Raw genomic sequence first — 22,419 nt, 5'->3', positions numbered from 1 at the left:
CTGCACCACGCATGTGCGTGCCTTCTCGCCCACTAGAGGGCGCATCCCACCTCGTGGTCCTCAGTTCCATAACTAGCAAGGAAGCCATCCCCGGGGAGGCGGGCGGGTTGTGAGAATATATGCCTGCTGTCCCTGGATAACACCTGTTACGGTAAGTAACTGTGCTTTATCCCAGGACAAGCAGGCATGATATTCTCACATGTGGGTGACCTCCAAGCTAACCAAAAAAGGGCAGGTGGGAGGATGGCAATTTAGGAAAACAGATTTTGCAAAACTGACTGGCCAAACCGGCCGTCACTCCTGGATAAAGTGTCCAGACAGTAATGAGAGGTGAATGTATGAACCGAAGACCAAGTGGCAGCCTTACATATGTCCTCCATCGGAGTGGATCGGAGGAAAGCTATCGAAGCTGCCATCGCTCGGACCTTGTGCCCCGTGACTCGACCCGGGGGAGGAAGGCCAGCCTGAGCGTAGCAAAAGGAAATGCAAGCGGCCAACCAGTTAGACAGAGTGCGCTTGGAAACTGGATGCCCTAATCGATTGGGATCGAAGGACAAAAACAATTGAGGAACCTTCCGATGAGGCCTGGTGCGTTGAAGATAAAATGCCAACGCCCTCTTACAGTCAAGCGTGTGAAGCGCCGTCTCGCCAGGATGGGAGTGGGGCTTCGGGAAGAACACAGGAAGGACAATGGACTGATTGAGGTGGAAGTCAGAAACAACTTTAGGTAAAAACTTAGGATGGGTGCGGAGAACCACCTTGTCGTGATGAAAGACAGTGAAAGGGGGGTCCGCAACCAAGGCTTGCAACTCCCCGATCCGCCTGGCGGAGGTGAGGGCAATTAGAAACACCGCCTTCCAAGTCAGAAATTTCAAGAGGGACTTGTTGAGTGGCTCAAACGGGGGTTTCATCAGTTGAGCCAGAACCACATTCAAATTCCACACGACAGACGGAGGCTTAAGAGGGGGACAAACCCTGAGTAACCCTTTCATGAAGCGTGTCACCAAGGGATGGAGTGACAGAGGGCGTCCCTCCAGAGGTTGGTGGAAAGCAGAAATCGCACTGAGATGAACCCGCACCGAAGTGGTTTTCAAGCCGGAGCGCGACAAATGAAACAAATATTCTAAAACCGAGGATACCGGAACTGATACCGGATCCAGGTGAAAAGACGAGCACCAGGTGGAAAACCTGGTCCATTTCTGCGCATAGCAAAGCCTCGTCGAGATCTTGCGGGAGGCTTCCAACACCTCCTTCACCGATTGAGACAGGTCCGGAGGAGTCAGGGAACAAGAAACCAGGCTGTCAGGTGCAATGACTGCAGATTGGGATGTAACATGGATCCTTGACTCTGAGACAGCAGAGAAGGAGAGACAGGCAGGGGAAGAGGCTCTCTGGCACTGAGCTGGAGCAGCAGGGAGAACCAGTGCTGACGCGGCCACCGAGGTGCTATGAGAATCATCGTGGCCGTGGACGATTTTAGGTGTACCAACGTTCGCATGATCAGAGGGAACGGAGGGAATGCATACAGGAACCTCCCTTCCCAGTCGAGTAGGAAGGCATCCGCTTCCAGACGGTCCTGCGAGTACATCCGAGAACAATATAGTGGTAGTTTGTGTGTCTCCGGAGAGGCAAACAGATCCACCTGTGGCGTTCCCCAGCGAGCGAAGACCTCGCGTAGAACTGCTGAGTGTAGAGTCCACTCGTGCGGTTGCAGAAGTCGACTCAGTTTGTCCGCCAGGCAATTCCGTTCTCCTTGGATGTAGACCGCCCGGAGGAAGATGTTCCGGGAGGCCGCCCACTCCCAGAGGCGAAGAGCTTCGGAGCAGAGGGGCCATGACCCTGTTCCTCCCTGCTTGTTCACATAATACATTGCCACCTGATTGTCCGTGCGGACGAGGACCACCTGGTCCTGCAATATGTGAACGAAGGCTCGAAGTGCTAGGAAGATGGCTCGCAGCTCTAGCACGTTGATATGACACTGACGGTCTTCTGACGACCACAGGCCCTGCGTGCGAAGACCGTCGAGATGGGCTCCCCACGCGTACTCCGAGGAGTCCGTGGTCAGGACCTTGCGAAAAGGCGGAGTGCGAAACAATAGCCCCATGGACAGATTTGAAGAGTCTGTCCACCAACGCAGCGATTTCCGCAAGGGCGGAGTTACCGAAATGAGGCGAGACACCGGGTCGCACTCCTGGCGCCACTGGGACGCGAGGGTCCACTGAGGGATCCTCAGGTGTAGCCTCGCAAACGGCGTGACATGTACCGTCGAGGCCATATGGCCCAGCAGCATCATCATGCGCTTGGCCGACACCCTCGATAGTTGGGAGACCTGGCGGCTCATCCGTACCAAGGTTTCCACCCGCTGGGTCGGCAGGTAGGAGCGTAGGCGCACCATGTCCAGCACCGCACCTATGAATTGAAGAGACTGCGACGGTCTCAACTGAGACTTTGGAAAGTTTATCTCGAACCCGAGAGTTTGCAGGAAGGCAATAGACTGTCGGGTCGCTGAGATAACCCCCTCCCTGGTCGGGGCTTTGATGAGCCAATCGTCCAGGTAAGGGAACACATGGAGTCCACGTGACCTGAGGGCTGCTGCAACCACCACCATGCACTTCGTGAATACTCGTGGGGACGCGGCCAGGCCGAAGGGCAGTACCCTGTACTGGAGGTGGAGGTCCCCCACCTGGAATCGTAAGAATCTTCGACAGGCGGGGTGCACCGGAACATGGGTGTATGCTTCCTTCAGGTCGAGGGAGCACATCCAGTCCCCTTCCCCCAAGAGGGGGTACAAAACCGGGAGAGATAGCATTCGAAACTTCTCCCGGGCCAGGAATTTGTTGAGCTTCCTGAGGTCCAGTATGGGGCGCAGGTCCCCGGTCTTTTTTGGGACCAAAAAGTAGCGGGAGTAAAACCCCGTACCCCACTGGTCCTTGGGGACCGGCTCGACCGCCCGAAGCTTCAAGAGGGCTTTGGCTTCGGTTATAAGGGTCGGTAGCTGCGAACGGTTGCAGGGGACTAAACTTGGGGGACTGTCCGGCGGCGAGGACACAAAGTTGAGCGAGTAGCCCTCGGAGACGATCCGGAGCACCCAAGCGTCTGAGGTAATCCCGGTCCATGCCTCCCGGAAGAACCGAAGACGGCCCCCGATAGGAAGGGGTTCCTGAGAAAGTGCGGAGGGGAACCCGCCCCGTCCGCTCAGCCTGTCAAAAGGAAGGCGCTGGCTTAGAAGGGCCCTGCGCCGGGGCTTGGGGTTGTCCCCCTCTGCCTCGCTGAGACGGACGTCTCGGAGGCGGTCTCGAGAAAGCCGGGGTCGACTTCTGAGGGTATCGGCGCGGCGGAGGCCGAAAGGGTTTCTGCGGCGGGGGCCTAGGTTTGGGCCGGACCAGGGATGCTAGAGAGCGCTCCTGTTCCGACAAGCGCTTGGTCGCCGCATCCAATGACTCGTCGAATAACTCGGACCCCACACAAGGCAAGTCTGCCAGGCGTTCCTGCAGGTTTGGGTCCATGTCGAGGGTGCGAAGCCAGGCCAAGCGGCGCATGGCCACCGCGAGGGCCGACACCCTCGAAACCAGCTCAAAGGCGTCGTACACTGCATGGAATAGGTACAACCGCAATTGAGACAGGTTGGACATAAACTTGTCGAATCCTGCTCTTTGGGAGTCCGGTAACGAGTTTCGATATTGAGGAAGGTCCTTCACCATACCACGCAAAAAGGAGGAAAAGGTGAAGGCGTAATTTAGAACCCTGGTGGCCATCAGGGAATTTGAATAGAGGCGACGGCCAAACTTGTCCAGGGTCCGCCCCTCCCTGCCTGGTGGAACCGCCGCAGAAACCCGCGAGGGCTGTGATTTTTTAAGAGCAGACTCCACCAGAAGAGACTGGTGTGAGAGCTGCGCCTTATCGAACCCTTTAGGGGGAATCGTCCTATACTTCGATTCCATTTTTGAAGGCACAGACGTGACTGTAAGAGGGTTTGACAAGTTCTTCAGCCAGGTTTGCAGAAGGACACTGTTGAGAGGGAGTCTAGGCACCTCCCTAGGAAGAATGGGGAGGTCCTGTTCCTCCAAAAATTCTTTGGAATACCGAGAGCCTACCATCAGGTCAATCCCCAGGGCTTGGGCCATGTCCTGAACGAAGGATGAAAATGAGGACGGCCTAGCCTGGGGAGAGGGGGTTCTCGACCGCCCCACCGAGGAGAGGGGGGAGGCCTCATGGGAATAATGAGGATCCCTAACCGATCCCGAATCCCAGGATCCCCTCTCGAGGGCCCTCGAGGGGGAAGGGGAAGTTATCCTCCTCGCAGAACCCTTGGGTGAGGACCCCGGGGTTCGTGGGACACTCTCCCGTTTCCTCGGCGAGGCGGCCCGGGAAGACTTCCCATGGGGTGAGCGGAGGAGCCTCGGGTTGTCGAGGCGCAACTCCGACACCTGCAACGCCTCGCCCCCGAACGACGAGGAACGGTCGCGCCGAGGCGAGCCTCGGGGCCGCTTAGACTTCCTCGATCGACGCCCCGTCCGAGGTCGCGTCGAAGGCGAGGCGTGTCTGGAAGACCCGGAGGAAGAGGAGGAAAGACGGCGCACTCTGCGCAACTTTTCTTTGGGCCTTACACTCCGCTCAGGGGGTTCCCCCGAGGTCGAGGTCCGGGGCGGGGCCGAGACCGAGGTGAACGGGGTCCCAGTACCCGAGACCGAGGTCGCCGAGGCCGGGGCTCCCGAGGGAGCCGAGGCCGGGGCCTCCGAGACCGAAGGCGTCCAGGCCGAGGTCGAGGCCGCCGGAACCGCAGCACGCTGCAACACTTCCAGGGCTCCCGACAGCTCCGATGAGATGAGAGCTCGGAGGAGATCCTGGAAGGCCGGAATCCCCACGAAGGTGGGGAGTTCCGAGTCCGGGGCACACTCCCTGGAGGGCGACCTTGGTCTCGAGTATTCCCTCGGGGTGTGCGGAGTCGAGGTCCGATGCGGGGCCGGGGTCGACCCACCCGCCTTGGCCTGACTCGAGGATGGCTTCTTTGCTGAAGGGGATGGAACAGAGGACTTACCCGAAGCTTGCTTCACTGACGACGCCTTCGAGGAAGAGGGCCGAGGCGAGGCCGAGGCCCCCGAGGACGCCGAGGCCGAGGTCAAGGCCGGGGCCGAAGCCGAGGCCGACGTCGAGGCCTTAGGCGGCGCGTCGACGGCGAACAATTCGGCCATTCTTGCCTTACGGCGACGGAGGGCCCTGTTTTGGAAGGTAGCACAGCGATCACACGAGTCTGTCGGATGTTCGGGCCCAAGACAGACAATGCACCACCGGTGAGGGTCAGTGATGGAAAGCAACCTCTCACACCGGCTGCACTTTTTGAATCCCGTAACAGGACGGGACATCCACGAAGAAAAAGAAGAAGGCCGGGAACGTACCGACGTCCCGCGGCCACGGCTTCCGGGAGCCCCCGGAACCCGACGAAAAACGAAAGACTTTTTTTTTTTTTTTTTTTTTTGAAAAGAAACGAAAGGAAAACAGTACCGCGAACTAATTCGAAGGGAAAAACAAACTAAACGCGGCAGCTAGAAGGCAAAAACACTGGAGCTCAGATCCACAGGGCTTTCTTGCTCCGCGGAAAAATTTGAACTGAGGACCACGAGGTGGGATGCGCCCTCTAGTGGGCGAGAAGGCACGCACATGCGTGGTGCAGTGTGCAAACTTGAAACTTCAATCAAGTTTGCTTGAAAAGCTGTCCGCGCCGGGGCTCCGTAGATGACGTCACCCACATGTGAGAATATCATGCCTGCTTGTCCTGGGATAATAACATTTACATAGCAAAACTCAACATCCCTACATTAACCCATTGAGGCAGTATGATGCTAAATTATAACATACAGTCAATCTATATTACATAAATGCATCAACAAACAATTGGGTTTTCAGTTGTTTCCTGATCATTACACTGTCTCATAACTCCAGGAAGAGAGTTCCAGAGCTGAACATCTACAACTGAAAACATCGTATTTCCAATTCTCTTATGGGTGGAATTCTAAGTTTCTAGTAGTACTAAGTCAATTATTATCAAAACCCAAACGGTCGCAAAACATGTCTCCCTTACTTGTCTGAACTGCATTTGCTCCTCTTTGGTCCTCAGTCCCCAGCAGCACTTCAGCAATGGATGGTGCAAGCAGCAACCCACACGCTGCACGTGGCTGACCCAGCCTTCTCTCCGTTAACTCTGATGTCGGAGAGAAGGCTTCTAGGTCAGCCACTTACATGCACCACCCACCGCAAGGAGCACTGCCGAAAACTGAAGGAGCGACTGCGGCTCCAAGAAGGTTGGTTCGGGGGGAGAGGCACGTCCTGTAGGCAATCAGTGGACGCCAGCACCTATCCTTCTCTCTGGCCCTCTTTCTGTCTGGCACTCCCCACTGGCGTCTCAGGACTCGCCTGGCCTTCTCACACATGAAGATATCGGAAATGATGATGTCACACATGTGCGTGATGTCATCACAGTGATATCTACGCACTTCTAAGTGCCTTGAGCCATGGCAACTACCTTTACTGTGTCGTGGCTCAAGAAAGTTTGCGGGACACTGGCTCAAAAAGGTTGAGAAACACTGTCCTAGAACACCACCTGGTGGTGCACTTTCCGAATCTGGAGGAGTGGGCATCAACCTGTTTTTGATGCAGAAGGCAATACAGTAAGCCGAGTCCCAGATATTACTACTATTTCTATAGGCTGAAAGGCATACGCAGCGCTGTACATTTTAATATACAATAGACAGTCCCTGCTCAGAAGAGCTTACAATCAAATTTAGACAGGACATTTCAGGGTTGGGGAAGCTATACTGGGTATCAGTGGCGTACCAAGGGGGGGCGTGGGGGGCGGTCCGCCCCGGGTGCCAAGCCCTGAGGGAGTGCTCTTGGTCCGGTCCGGTTCTCCCCCCCCTGTGCCGGGTGTCACGTCTGGAAACAGCCTGCAGCAAGACTGCGAAGCCAGCAATCTTTGCCTGCTTCGGCTGTTTCCTCCGCCACGGTCCCGCCCCTCCTCTGATGTCAGAGGAGGGGCGGGACCGCGGCGGAGGAAACAGCCGAAGCAAGCAAAGATCGCTGGCATCGCGCGATCTTGCTGCAGGCTGTTTCCCCAGGGAAATGAAGCGGGGAGGCCGGGGGAATAAGCAGTGCTTCGTGGTGGTGGGGCCGAGTGGTCCTTCGAGGTAGTGGGGGGGGGCAGCAGGCCTTCAGGGTGGGGCGGGCAGGCAGACCTTGTGGAGGGGGAGAAGACAGGCCTCATGGAGAACAGGCAGGCAAGCCTTCAAAGGGGGGACAAGCCTTCGTGGGGGGGGGGACAGGCCTTCAAGGGGGACAGGCAGGCCTTCGGGGGGGGGGGGGGGGTGCAGGCCTTGGGGGGGGGATAGGCCTTCAAGGAGGGGTGCAGACCTTCGGGGGGGGACAGGCAGGCCTTCGGGGGGGGGGGTGACAGGCCATGAGGGGTGCAGGCCTTAGGGGGGGGGGGACAGGCCTTCGAGGGAGGGGACAGGCCGGCCTTCAAGGGGGGGACAGGTAGGCCTTCAAGGGGGGGGACAGGTAGGCCTTCAAGGGGGGGACAGGTAGGCCTTCAAGGGGGGGACAGGTAGGCCTTCAAGGGGGGGACAGGTAGGCCTTCGGGGGGGGACAGGTAGGCCTTCGTTCGGGGGGGGGACAGGTAGGCCTTCGGGGGGGGGGACAGGTAGGCCTTCGGGGGGGGGGACAGGTAGGCCTTCGGGGGGGGACAGGTAGGCCTTCGGGGGGGGACAGGTCGGCCTTCGGGGGGGGGGACAGGTAGGCCTTCGGGGAGGGTGTAGGCCTTCGGGGGGGGGTGCAGGCCTTCGGGGGGGGGGTGCAGGCCTTCGGGGGGGGGTGCAGGCCTTTGGGGGGGGGTGCAGGCCTTCGGGGGGGGGTGCAGGCCTTCGGGGGGGGTGCAGGCCTTCGGGGGGGGTGCAGGCCTTCGGGGGGGGGGGTGCAGGCCTTCGGGGGGGGGGGTGCAGGCCTTCGGGGGGGGGGGTGCAGGCCTTCGGGGAGAGCAGGCAGGCAGGCCTTCAAGGGGGGACAGGCCTTCAGGGGTGGGATGCAGACCTTTAAGGGGGGGACAGGCCTTCAGGGGAGGGGGGGGCCCTGGTGTAGAAGTACACGGAGGGAAGGGGGAGGGGTTCAAAGAGACATGCATATGCCGGACTTTGGGTGGGAAGAAATAATGGGTCTGAAAATAGAAGAGAGAGAGATGATGGACATGGGTTTTAGGGAGGAAAGGAACAGAAAGGGAGAGAAGTTGGACACAAGGGATGATGTGGGGGGGATAGAGATATTGGTTAGAAGGGTAGTTGGGAAAAGAAAGGGAGAGATGGTGGACCCTGGGGTGGTGGGGAAGGAGGGAGAGTTGCTGGATGAAAGGGTAGTTAAGAAAAGGTGGATCTGTGGAGGGAGACAAAAAAAGGAAAGATGCCAGACATCCGGGCGAGGGAAGGGAAACGGAAGGGGAGGACAGAGATGGCAGATGGATGGTTAGCACGGAGAAAGAAGAAAGAAGGAGACCCTGGCAAGCAAGTTATCAGAAGACAACCAGAGCCTTGGACCAACAAGATTTGAAAAATAACCAGACAACAAAAAGGTAGAAAAACTAATTTTATTTTCTGTTTTGTGATTACAATATGTCAGATTTGAAATGTGTATCCTGCCAGAGCTGGTGTTAGACCGCAAACGTGAGCTAGGATTTAACAGAGAGAGGAAAAGTCCTTTTTGTTTCTTTATTTACACCACAGCGCCAGTGTGGTTAGGAGAAGCCAAAGGGGGGTGAAAAAGCTATAAAATAAACCCACCAGGATGTTTGAAAAAAACACCCAATTGGGCAGGAAAATTGAATCGATAAACCAATTAAATAGGCTGAATTGAATCGAAATTTTTTTTCCTGAATCTGGCAGCACTAGTTTGCGCTGTCTTAGACTTTAGGACCTGGGATTGGGGAGAGATGGCATCCTCAGTACTTTATAATGCAAGTGAAATGAGGATTTGGTCAGATTTTTGAAGGGTCTGCACTCTGCTGAAGAAAAATATTGCATAGGCCGGGAACATGAGACAGCAGGAAATGGGAACTTTTCTTCCTTCTATTTTTGTGAATGGAAAGGCTGAGGATGTCAGAGAGTTCAGTTAAAATATGTGCTTTATAAGAAAATATAATAATGTGTTTTATAAAGTTTATAGCATTGCTGGCCTACCTGGTGAGGTGTTCCTAGTGGTGGTGGCGGCAGCGTGTCAACGTGTTGAGAGGAAGAGGTGATCTGGGAAATTCTGCTGAGCAAACTCTGGGCCCATTTCCACCCCCCAGTTAGTCCACTCCACTCAACTGGTTCACACACTGAGTGGGTCTTTGGGTGTTGTTCCTGGGTAGTTGTTTTGGGATCTCTTCCAGTGGTTTGTCAGTATCTCCTTCTGGTCCAAGGAAGGAAACTTTGTTAACCTTAGCACTGACCTACAGAATATGTTTGTAACAGCGCTGCTTGTGTGGCATTAGTCTATGTAGTGATCGAAAGGAAAAACCAGACCTTTCCACATTTTTGCACTATATGATGGGTGTATGAGGAGATTCACATTTCCTGCACAGCTAAGTCCGTGTGAAGTTACCTTGTACTGTATTTGACATCTAGCAAAGGCTCTGTTTGGAAGGAAAGATCTCAGCTTAAAAATGAAGTGGCCAGAAGTTATGGTAAAAGCAGATAGCGTAGCTGGTTTTAAGAAAGGTTTGGACAAATTCTTGGAGGAAAAGTCCATAGTCTGTTATTAAGACATGGAGGAAACATCTGCTTGCCCTGGATCGGTAGCATGGAATGTTGCTACTCTTTGGGTTTTGACCAGGTACTAGTGACCTGGATTGGCTTCCATGAGAATGGGTTACTGGGCATGATGGACCATTGGTCTGACCCAGTTAGGCTATTCTTATGTTATGTTCTCATCTGTAGGGGCCTTTGTTTTCACTTCTTATTTTAATGTATTTTTTTTCTGAGAACTTATCAGTGTTTTTTATAATGGAAACAAAAATGGAAGAGAATTAATGTGTGTGGAATGGGGGGGGTAACTAATTTCTTCAGCTAAATAATTCAATCCACCTCAACCAGACATAGGAGAACTCACGCACCATTCACACACCCTCCAACCAAAAACGTCAAAAGAAAAAAAACTGTTCGACAACCTCCTAACACTCGACCCCCAACTCTACAACCTATTGACCTCGACCACAAACTACAAAACCTTCAAAAAAACACATAAAACCGAACTAACACAATCAGAACTGTCCCAAGCATCACCTGCAACTACTCCATATGTACTTCTGATGTCATGACAATAATTTATGTTATGTTATGGTATGTTTGGAATAATGGTTACATATATGAGGTTCAATAAAATAAAATTTTCACTGCCTGTTTCTATTATGACCATTTATTCAGTTTCATGGTTACTACAAAAAATATTTTTTTACATGGGGAGGGGGGGTGTCAAAAAATTATGGGCCCCGGGTGCCACATACCCTAGGTACGCCACTGCTGGGTATAGGTACCTGATAGCAGCAGGGTAGTCCGAGGGTAGCCATCCAAGGAAGGAAAATGGTAAAAACCAGGATCACCCGAGCACTAAGCCGTTGAACGTAGCTGTATTTCATTGTTTTTAAATGTTTTGTCAAAACAGTTTTCCTTGTTAGCATAACGACTGTAAAACCACTCCATAACTTTATTTTCAAAGACGTCCACAGCGTCTTATGACAAGGCCAACGACACCTTATCTCAAACAGGCCCCAGCAGTAAACAAAGCGCGAAGGCAGAAGCCTGCCGACAGATCTTCCAGATCGCCCTTTAAAGCGGCGCCAACCCAATCCGGCAGCGAGTCAGAAGCGAGCACAACCGCACTTACCGCGGGCACAGGCGCTAGGCCCGGCCGGGAGCCTCCGCTTTAGATCAGCAGGATCCTGCGCAGTCGCTACATCAACACACCGTTGGCCGAGCAAACGCAGGGCCGTTTCGCCGACTTTCAAAAAACCCGCTCTGAGAGCTTTCATTCGCCGAGGGGGTTGGGTTTTTTTTAATTCCCCTCCCCCGTGTGTGTGTCACGTGACAAGGCGAGGAGGGCGGAGAAAAGAGACGCCGAACCACAACGGCCGAGAGTGACGTCAGTGATGGTTCTTGCTCGGCCGGCGCCGCCTGCACGGCTGGGACAAACTGCTGGTACTGTAGCGGGACGGTCTCACTAACGGGAAAGATGACTAAGAGCAGTAGAGGGAAATGGTTGCAAACATAGGAAACGTGTGACTCAACCGTTTGGGGAGGCTACAGTGGGTGGAGCGGGGCACGGTAGCGGTACTTTGGGAACACGACAGGTTAGGATGGGACCGCTTTGCTGTGTTTCCTGGCGGCATTGCCTCACCTAGGTACCTAAGTTATTATGCAAATTGAATACACTCCAGGGAACGATACACACACCCCCGCAAAAAAAAAATCAAAATAATGGTGTTTTCAGTTTTCTAAAAATATATGCAGATACTTTAACATTTAGCGCACAGACAAAACCTAGCTTCCCAAACCAGTGTCTTCCTGTTGGCCATGTGAACAGTGACATTCAGCAATACACTAAAAAAAAAAATCCTTTGGTTACTCAGGGCCAGCTTAATCATTGGACCAGGGCACCAACATATTCAGTTTCTAACCTGCCTAGTCCACAGGCTAAGCCAGGGCATGATTAACCAACAATCCAAGTAGGCATGTGCCTAGGGCCCAAAATGGTCAGGGGGGCCAGATGAAGGAGGGCATCAACATTGATATCTCCAAACAGCGATGGGTCCCTCCAGCATCGATCGGCAACGTGGCTCCCCCCCCCAATCGACGGAAAGTAAGACAAGCAACGGGAACTGTAATTGTGCAAGCGGTGCTGCTTGCCCAAAGCTTCCCTCTGATGCAGCTTCCTGTTTCTGCCTGGGCACATGGTGGGGTGGGGCGGGGCGGGGCGGGGCAGGGCAGGGGGCCTAGTGTACTTGTGTGCCTAGGGGCCCTTGACGAATTAATCTTGCCCTGGGTTAAGCCTTTTCTTTTCCCCTCCTCTCTCTTCCCTCCCTTTCCCCCAGGTCCAGCACTGCTCCTTCACCTCTCTCACTTTCCATGCAATCCTGTAAAATTTATGTTGGCTGCTGCAGCAGCATACCATACCATATTGTTTCTTATATCCCGCAATTTTCAGCAAGGATTCATCGCAGCTTACACTAAGATTGGAATTAGATATTATATTGGAATTAGGTTCTAGAGCAGTGTATCGCAAACTGTGCTGTGGCAAGATTCCTGGTGTGCTGTGAGATGCCAGGCGAGGAGGAGAGGCACCGGCTGACTTGCCTATAGGATGTGCCTCTTGCAGCGAAAGACACATCCTGTAGACCAGTGTTTTTCAACCTTTTTTGGGCAAAGGCACACTTGTTTCATGAAAAAAATCACGAGGCACACCACCATTAGAAAATGTTAAAAAATTTAACTCTCTGCCTATATTGACTATATATAAAGTAATTCTCTTGAATAGGAATCAAATAAACACAAAGAAAGTATTTTATAATTACTTTATTACGAAATAAAAATTATAAAATACTTTATTCAGTGCGAAACCTGGGCCTGTTTGGCTGAACACAAAGCTGATATTCTGGCTGGAATCGAAGAAAGACACACACGTAGCTCTTTGTCAACAGCTCTCAGTCTCTCTCTGTATTTGGTTTTTATAGCATACAAAAATAGACAAATATACCCTCCATCCTTTTTATTAAACCACAATAGCAGTTTTTAGCGCAGGGAGCTGCGCTGAATGTCCAGCGCTGCTCTTGACGTTCATAGGCTCCCTGCGCTAAAAACCACTATTGCGGTTTAGTAAAAGGTGACCATATTGTAAAATATAGACAGCAGATATAAATTCAGAACTGTGCATAGTAAGTGAAGGGAAGTTTTCATCTCTGGGAATTTACCCAGTTAACTATTAAGTTATTTGGGCAAATTCCTTTGAAAACTGTGGTAATACTGCCTCCACTTTGCTAAATTTAAAATAAAATCATTTTTCCTACCTTGTCTGGTGATTTCTGGTTGCACTTTCTTCTTCTGACTGTGCATCCAATCTTTCTTCCCTTCTATCAGCCTGTATGCTTTCTCTCCTCCACACCTCATTCCCTCCCCCAACTTTTTCTTCCTCTCTCCCTGACCTTTCTTTCTTTTTTTCTGTTTCTCTTCTTTCCTTCTGTTTCCCTGCCTGCCCCCTTTCTTTCTTTCTCCCTGCTGTTCCCCAAGCCACTGCCGCTGCCATCGGGGAACAGGACCCACCAATGGATAACAGGCCCCAAAGCCGACGCCGACGCATGCTCTCCCTGACGTCAATTCTGCAATCGGAGAGGAAGTTCCGCCCAGCCAGGCAGCGATTGGCTGGCCCGAACTTCCTCTCCGACTGCAGAATTGACGTCGGGGAGAAGAAGACTTATCGGCTCGATAGATTAGATCGCCAAGACAAAGTGAGTCCTGGGTGATCGACTCACTTTGCCTTGGCGAGCTACTGGCGCTCCTGCCTCGGGCCCCCTGTCAGCTCCGGGCCCGGCGGCCCTGCGGCACACCAGGCAACATCTCGCGGCACACTAGTGTGCCGCGGAACAGCGGTTGAAAAACACTGCTGTAGACAGTCCACCAGCGCCTCTTCTCTCCACGCCTCTTCTCTTCCAGCACACATACCAGCACACTGGCGGCTCAAGACCCTGTCTGGAGGGCCTCTGTGCATGTACGGAAATCGACATCGCACACACGTCAATGTCTGCACATTTCCGGATGCCCTCTTAAGCCAAGTTAATTTTAAAACTGTTTCACAGGCTGTCTTACTATACCTAGACTACTGTAATTCCCTATACTAACGCATTACTGAGAAAGAAGTCAAGAGACTGCAACTATTACAAAATACTGTGGCCAGATTCATTTTTAGAGTGCATTGGCTGCCAGTGAAACAAAGACAGCCTCATCTAATATAATAAAATGCTAGGCCGCGCATACGCACTCTAAAGTCGTGTTCCCTGATCCGTCGCGGACATGAGAATGCGCATGCGCGCTTACTACGTCACCACAGCCTGCTCTCCACCTCGCGCCGCTGCAGTAACGGCCCACACTCGCCAAAGAAGAGCGGCGGCCTTCCTTTCCTGCCTCTCCCACGATAACCACCATCGGGGGATCATAACCAGTGGCATAGTAAGGGGGCGGACCGCCCCGGGAACCATGTTAGGAAGGGTCCGCTGCTCCAATGCAAAAATCTAAACTTTATTTTACTGCCACATCGTGGCCCTGCACCGCCCCAGGAGAGGGACCTGTCTCGCTCACTACGGCATAAGTGAAACCGCCGATGCTGAGCAATTTTAGTGGACTGGATGGGGGGAGGGAGGGGAGAGAGTGCGCAGCGGCTTTAAACTTTAAAATAAACTTTGGCCGGTAGTGCTGTTTTTCCGTGATGGAGGTCTGCGCGGGTTCTCCCAGAGCCTGACCCGCACCAAGACGCGCTCCTACGGCACTACAGCTAACAGGCGAAAAGAAAATAAAGAAAACGGCCCCCGCCGAAGTAGCAGAAGGTGGAGGAGGGGCGTGAGGAGCTGGAGAGGTGTATGTAAGTGTGCGTTGGAGCTGGACCCCCCCGTTGACCCTCCCACCGCTACAAGGCTGACAAACCCGGCAGGAGCAGCAGCGTCGCAGGCACACTAAACGCTGCTTCGTGTCTTCTACTGGCCTAATTTCCTCTGCCGCGTCCCTGAAGCAGCGTTTAGTGTGCCTGTGACGCTGCTGCTCCTGCCGGGTTTGTCAGCCCTGTAGCGGTGGGAGGGTCAATGGGGGTTTCGGTTGTGCCGAGTTGGTGGCGGCGGGGGGGGGGGGGGAATCAGGCAGGTGGAAGGAGAAAGGGAGGGAGGCAGGCAGGCTGGCTGGCATCGGAGGAGGGGGGGTTCAATGGAAGGCAGACAGGATGGCATAGGGGGTTCCATGAAAACATGCTGCTCAGGGGGATGGGAGGCAGGCAGCAGGCATGGGGAGGTTCAGTGGAAGGGGAATGGAAAGCAGGCAGGCTGGCATTGGAAGGGGGGTGGGGGGGTTCAATGGAAGGCAGACAGCCAGGATGGCATCGGGGGGGTTTCCATGGAAACATGCTGCTCAGGGGAATGGGAGGCAGACTGGCATGGGGGGTTCGGTGGAAGGGGGATGTGAGGCAGGCAGGCTGGCATTGGAGGGGGGTGGGGGTTCAATGGAAGGCATGCACGCAGGATGTCATGGGGGGATTTCCATGGAGATATGCTGCTCAGGGGGATAGGAGGCAGGCAGGCTGGCATGGAGGGGTTTCAATGGAAGGGTTATGGGAGGCAACGGAGGGGGTGGGGGGTTTTCAATGGAAGGCAGGCTGGCATCGGAGGGGGGGGAGGAAGGAGGCACTGGGGGCACTAAGGACATAGAAAGGGGCACTATGGACATAGGAAGGAAGCACAGGGAGATTCACAGACAGAAAAAATGACAGACAGGCAGCATGCAAGGAGAGAGAGACAAAGAAAAAAAATACCCAGACAGACAGACAGACATCTACTCTAGCACCCGTTAATGTAACGGGCTTAAAGACTAATAGTCTATAAAGTGTTCTATGGTGAAAACTCTGCCAGACTACATTCCTAGATGCTCAATCAGCCTCACAAATGGTCCCTCAATCCACAGATACTCCAATGGATGTTCCAAATAAGGAGAATCCCAGATATAGGCCTAAAAGCAATACAAAGGGCCCACAGTTTTGTTCACTTCAGCCAGCGCAGCAAGCCATCACGAGATGCATTCCCCATCTTGTGGAGGGAAAATCTAGCCCTTGCCACCATTTCCAATCATCTAGAGTCCTTCAGAAAGTCATCAAGAACTTTACACCTTACCCCGATTGATTCTTGATGGCCTGGCAACTCTGGTACCCATTTCTGCCTATTCCTCTCAAAATCCACCCTTCCTTCCTCAAACAGCAACTCCTCATGGGCAACCTCTCGGTCAGTGAAAACCATTGTTCTAGCCACGTGACGGCTCTCTACTAGGGTATTCAATCAATTTTAGGAACTTCTTTTCTAGGAGAGCTTCACCTCCGGGTGCGGTGGCTTCCTACTTGGACTCCTTACAGTTGCCTCGGGTATCGGGAGTCGCGGTGGAGGACTTGCATGCTCCCATTGCGGCCTTAGAGATTCGGCAAGTTATTCGGGACTCTCCACTTTCAAAGGCGGCGGTGGGACCCGATGGTCTTTCTTCTGAATTTTATAAAATATTGCAGGATCGTATTATGGGTTCCTTGGAAGCTTATTTTACTGGGGTGAAGGCTTCGGGGGCCTTTCCGGCTCATGTTAACAGGGCGCATATCGTGCTGATTCCCAAGCCTAACCGGAACCCGGCTTTTGTGGATTCTTATCGTCCCATTTCTTTGATTAACTTCGAGCTTAAAATATTGGCTAAAATTCTGGCTAACCGGTTGGCTGGATTTTTACCGGATTTGATTCATGCTGACCAGGTGGGGTTTATTCGGGGTAGACAGGCGGTTTGGAATGTCCGGAAGGTCATGGCAGCTTTGGGCCATAGTGTGACTCATTCGCTCCCCGGTCTATTGATTAGTCTTGATGCTAGTAAAGCATTTGATTGTGTGGATTGGGAGTATTTGTTCGCAGTGCTTGAGGGCTATGGGTTGGGGGGTTCTTTTCTGATCATGGTCCGTTTGTTGTATCATCTCCCTAGTTCAGCAGTATTGGTTAATGGACTGGTTTCTAGTTATTTTCCTGTGAAGCGTGGCACCCGTCAGGGTTGTCCTCTTTCCCCCTTATTATTTATTTTATCTTTGGAGCCCCTATTGCAGGGATTCGGGAGGATGACTCTGTTTTCGGGTTGACTGTGGGGCGGGAGGAGGTCCGTTGTCTGGCCTTTGCAGATGATATTTTGCTGCTGTTGACACAACCAGGTCAGTCTCTTCCTAGGGTGTTGCAATTGGTTGGTGATCATGGTGGGGTGTCTAGTTTGGAGTTAAATTTGGACAAGTCTGAGGCTTTGGCTGTCGGTGGGTATGTTTATGGGGATTGGTCGATCCCATTCCCCCTGCGAAAGATGGCACATAAACTTAAATTTTGGGGGGTATACATCACTAGCAATCTGTCCCGGGCATATAAGGAAAATTTCACAGTGCTTTTGAGTCTTTGGACTCGGTTTCCATTGTCCCTATGGGGTCGCATTGCTCTTTACAAAATGGTGTTGTTTCCTAAGTGGGTCTATGTGATGCAAACTTTTCCACTGTATATGACTAATAAGGATGTTAATATGTATTACACTGTCTTACGCAAATTTCTTTGGAATAATAGGAAACCCAGACTGACTCTTCCGCAATTCTCTCTCCCTATCCCGGACCTGAAGAGATACAACATAGCCTGCCTTCTTTGGCACTTGGTGGACTGGATTAAGAACACTCAGTTTTATACACCTGTTACTCTTGAGCAGCAGTTGATGGCTCTTACTCACTTGATGTACTATCTTCATGTTAAGCGTCCACACCGGATTTTTCCTACTAGGTCTCATCCTCTGCTGCATTCCATGAGACAATGTTGACAATGGTTGTGCAAACGTATGCATTTACCTTTCACCTCTACGATCCTGTTGCCCTTATGGGGTAATCGAGACCTGGATCATGACGCTTCTAAATTATATTTACAACATTGGAGCGCTCGAGGACTATGCTATGTGCGCAATGTGGTGTCGGAGGAGGGTATGCCTCGTTCTTTTCAGGATCTACAGGTGGCGGGTCTCTTGGAAGCTCGGGACTGGCTTTTCTATTGCCAGGTGTCTCATTATATCCGCTCGTTGGATGCTGCTACTTTGAATGAAGACATGGCGGATGTGGTGTGTGAGACTCTGACTCTGTCCCGCCTGACTCGGATTAGTTTATCCTTTCATCAAGTCAGCTTGGGCTGCTTTGTGGCTCCTTGGGACCCAGAGGTGGTGGCAGCTCTATGGAATCAGGATCTCCACCGTCTGAGCGTATTACGGGCTCCGGAGTTCATCTTCGTATGAAACATCTTCCTCGGATGGCTCGTTCTGTGGTACTACAAGAGCAACACTTCAAGTTTCTACTGCGGCTGCATGTCTCCCCATTCCAGGCTTATGTTTCTGGATACGCCTCTCATGCTCGGTGTCCTCGGTGCCAGTCTGCCCCTGCAGGTATACTTCATATGTTTTGGTCTTGTGACCGCATTCAGACATTCTGGTCCTTTGTGGCTGTGTACCTGCAGTCTGCTTTGCGTAAGCAGATTCCTTTGAGAGCGGATGTTCTGCTTTTTTCTCAGGGGGTCCATTTGGGTTTGTCCAGAGGGGGCAACTTGTTATTACAAAAGGCCTCTTTGTTGGCCCGGAAGTGTATACTTTTGTTGTGGCGCCAAACTGAAGTGCCGACCCTTACTATGTGGAGGAATGAAGGAGGATGGGATGAATGTGGAGGATGAGACCTAGTAGGAAAAATCCGGTGTGGACGCTTAACATGAAGATAGTACATCAAGTGAGTAAGAGCCATCAACTGCTGCTCAAGAGTAACAGGTGTATAAAACTGAGTGTTCTTAATCCAGTCCACCAAGTGCCAAAGAAGGCAGGCTATGTTGTATCTCTTCAGGTCCGGGATAGGGAGAGAGAATTGCGGAAGAGTCAGTCTGGGTTTCCTATTATTCCAAAGAAATTTGCGTAAGACAGTGTAATACATATTAACATCCTTATTAGTCATATACAGTGGAAAAGTTTGCATCACATAGACCCACTTAGGAAACAACACCATTTTGTAAAGAGCAATGCGACCCCATAGGGACAATGGAAACCGAGTCCAAAGACTCAAAAGCACTGTGAAATTTTCCTTATATGCCCGGGACAGATTGCTAGTGATGTATACCCCCCAAAATTTAAGTTTATGTGCCATCTTTCGCAGGGGGAATGGGATCGACCAATCCCCATAAACATACCCACCGACTTGTTATTACAAAAGGCCTCTTTGTTGGCCCGGAAGTGTATACTTTTGTTGTGGCGCCAAACTGAAGTGCCGACCCTTACTATGTGGAGGAATGAACTGTTTGCTCTGTTGAAATTTGAATACCTGGATGTTCGGAAGGGAGGTCCAGGGCCTTGGAGGAAATTCAGGAGAATCTGGGCTCCCATTTGGGAGGGATTGTCCCCTAGAGCTCGCAGTTCTTTATTGAACTTTTGACACTGGAATGCTGGGGGGGAGGTGGGGCGGGTTCAGGTGGGGGGGTTTGGTTTCCGTGGGTCTTCGTGAAGGAATGACACGAAAGACCCAATTGTTTTAGCATTTTCTCTTGTTAGTGGTTGTTGGTATGTGGTGACCTGTATTTCTATCTCTACAAACAAAAATTTAATTAAAATGATTTTTTAAAAAAATGTGGATTTTGCCTTATTTTGGCCCTCTTTTACAAAGGCAATTGTCGAGGCAGGCCGCAGAAATCGCTCCGACACCCATAGGGATTCAGTGGGGTCAGCGTTTGCCATGCAACAGCTGCTACCGCGCCTTTAAAAAAGGGGGATTTGTTTGCAGAACAACATGCCTAATATACGAGTATGTTTGGCTCTGTTGCCAAACTTCTGTGATATTCTTACACTTTTCCACAGAGTTTACTTTTCTTCAAATTTACTCTTAAAATAAAGTACGGCCGAGCACTGTTCTACAAAACCTTGACATTCTAAATCTCCTGCTGTGCTGGTAGGTGCAGATAGAAATATAATTGTGTTAATGCACAATTCTAGATTTCCTGCTGGTGTATGCAATTGCAATGAGTGCAGCAGTTCATTTTGTGTCTTTTCTGGCAGAACTCCAGGATTTCCTGAAATAGATGGGAGAACATCTGGAACTCAAAGTAACATGGGCATAAATCAATAATTATCTTGTAGTAACTCTTCACACTAAAGCTTCATTTGTACACTGGCAAGCTTTGTAGTAGATATCAAACTGCAGCTGAATTCCTCTGCCTCTTCTCTAAGCTTAAATTAGATAAATCACATACACACACACACACACACAACAAGGCATAGAATGCTTATGATTTTATCAAGTAGTCAATCTTTACTTCATGTTCTCATCATTTTGAAGCATACAGTAACGTGGTCTCATTTAACATAGTAACATAGTAGATGACGGCAGATAAAGACCCGAATGGTCCATCCAGTCTGCCCAACCTGATTCAGTTTTAATTTTTTCTTCTTAGCTATTTCTGGGCAAGAATCCAAAGCTCTACCCGGTACTGTGCTTGGGTTCCAACTGCCGAAATTTCAATCAAAACCTACTCCAGCCCATCCCCATTGAAGCCCTCCCCAGCCCATCCTCCCCCAAATGGCCATATACAGACACAGACCGTGCAAGTCTGCCCAGTACTGGCCTTAGTTCAATATTTAATATTATTTTCTGATTCTAGATCCTCTGTGTTCATCCCACGCTTCTTTGAACTCAGTCACCATTTTCCTCTCCACCACCTCTCTCGGGAGCGCATTCCAGGCATCCACCACCTTCTCCGTAAAGTAGAATTTCCTAACATTGCTCTTGAATCTACCACCCCTCAACCTCAAATTATGTCCTCTGGTTTTACCATTTTCCTTTCTCTGGAAAAGATTTGTTTGGTGTTAACAAACTGCTAAAATCAGGGGTAGGTAATCTTTATACACAGAAGGCTACAGGAATGTCAGTACTATCCTTAGCGTGCTGCAACATTATGTAACATCAGAACTGAAAATGCACAGTGCTCCACAGACCTTCTGTGATAAAGAAATAAGTACAAATGTAACTAAAGATGATGGAAACAAACTGCTCGAATGGCTATTCTGAAAATATTTTCCAAATGCAGTATTTAAAATTGCCAAAAACTCTGGTCTGCGTATATCTCCCATGGTTTAATGGGCCATACCAAATCCAATGGTAGGCCTCTTTCAGGCAATAGGCTGCAGGTTGCCCATAGGTGTAGTATGGGTTAGGCAGGGGTCAGCAACCCCAAAATGTATGGGTGCTAATGCTTAATTGCCCCCATCCTCCCACTGTCCTTACCCTTTAACTCTTTCCCCTATCACCACAGTTTATTATAAGTATAGTATAGTATACTGACACTTTCCAGCATTCTTTCCTGTGTATGTACCTCAGGAATTTAGTCCTCCTTTAAAGTAAGTGACAAATAGCAACAAAAAGAATAATATCCCTTATTGTTAACGAAAAAAATACTCAGTTGGAGGACATTATTAGCAGGGAAAACTTGATCACCTGCGAGCACTCATAGAATCTGCTAGCAACATTATGAGGCATGGAAGCAGGGCTTCATTCCATAAGAACATAAGAATTGCCATACTGGGACGTATCAAAAGTCCATCAAGTCCAGTATCCTGTTTCCAACAGTGGCAAACCCAGGTCCCAAGTAATAAAAGAGATTTTATGCTGCTTATCCTAGGAATAAGCAGTGGATTTCCCCAAGCCATCTCAATAATGGCCTAACATGGACTGCTCTTTTAGGAAATCAGCCAAACCATTTTTAAACCCTGCTAAGATAACTGATTTCATCACATTCTCCGGCAACAAATTCCAGAGTTTAATTGCACATTGTGTGAAGAAATATTTTCTCCAGTTTGTTTTAATCTACTTCTTAGTAGCTTCATCGCATGCTCCCCCTCCCCTCCTCCCCCCGGTCCTAATATTTTTTGATAGAGTAAACAAGCAATTCTGCTACTAAAATACTTTTCTGCTTCTGATGTGTACCAGCAAGAGGAAATTCAGTCAGCATTGCTGTGAGAGGATGAAGAGCATCTGTCTCTGTTCTGCACCACTCTTAGAAGTAGTGGGTGGCAGTAATAATCCATCAAGAGCTCCTGCTTGAGCCCATGGGGTGGAAGGAGACGTACATAGATGGATCAGAAACTCATTGGAGGGTAGGAAACAGAGGGTAGAAGTGAAGGGCCACTACTCGGACTGGAGGAGGGTCACGAGTGGGGTCCCGCAGGGCTCAGTGCTCAGGCCGCTGCTATTTAATATATTCATAAATGATCTAGAAACAGGGACGAAGTGTGAGATAATAAAATTTGCGGATGACACCAAACTATTTAGTGGATCTCAGACTAAAGAGGACTGCGAAGAATTGCAAAGGGACTTGAACAAACTAGGGGAATGAGCGACGAGATGGCAGATGAAGTTCAACGTTGAGAAATGTAAAGTATTTCATGTGGGATACAGAAACCCGAGGTACAACTATACGATGGGAGGGATGTTATTAAATGAGAGTACCCAAGAAAGGGACTTGGGGTAATGGTGGACATGACAATGAAGCCGACGGCACAGTGCGCAGCAGCCGCTAAGAAGGCAAACAGAATGCTA

At 50.9% G+C, this 22,419-nt stretch overlaps 1 protein-coding gene across 4 annotated transcripts in view; it reads right to left on the bottom strand.

Moving 5' to 3' along the window:
- SGO1 (shugoshin 1) overlaps nucleotides 1-11,079 on the bottom strand; it is a 97,622-nt gene extending 86,543 nt beyond the window's left edge. For 2 of the 4 annotated variants that reach the window (XM_033930660.1, XM_033930664.1), the window contains exon 1: nucleotides 10,903-11,078. The gene's annotated coding sequence lies outside the window, so the exon portion shown is untranslated. Of the gene's footprint in view, nucleotides 1-10,552; nucleotides 10,574-10,902 lie in introns of those variants that run through there. The other 2 variants (XM_033930662.1, XM_033930663.1) reach the window with 2 other exon arrangements.
- Nucleotides 11,080-22,419: the final 11,340 nt, after the last annotated feature.

This window comes from Geotrypetes seraphini, chromosome 2 (genome assembly GCF_902459505.1).
Source record: "Geotrypetes seraphini chromosome 2, aGeoSer1.1, whole genome shotgun sequence".
NCBI lineage: Eukaryota > Metazoa > Chordata > Amphibia > Gymnophiona > Dermophiidae > Geotrypetes > Geotrypetes seraphini.
Note: the sequence above shows the minus strand (reverse complement) of the source record. Positions and strands in the feature narration are given on the sequence as shown.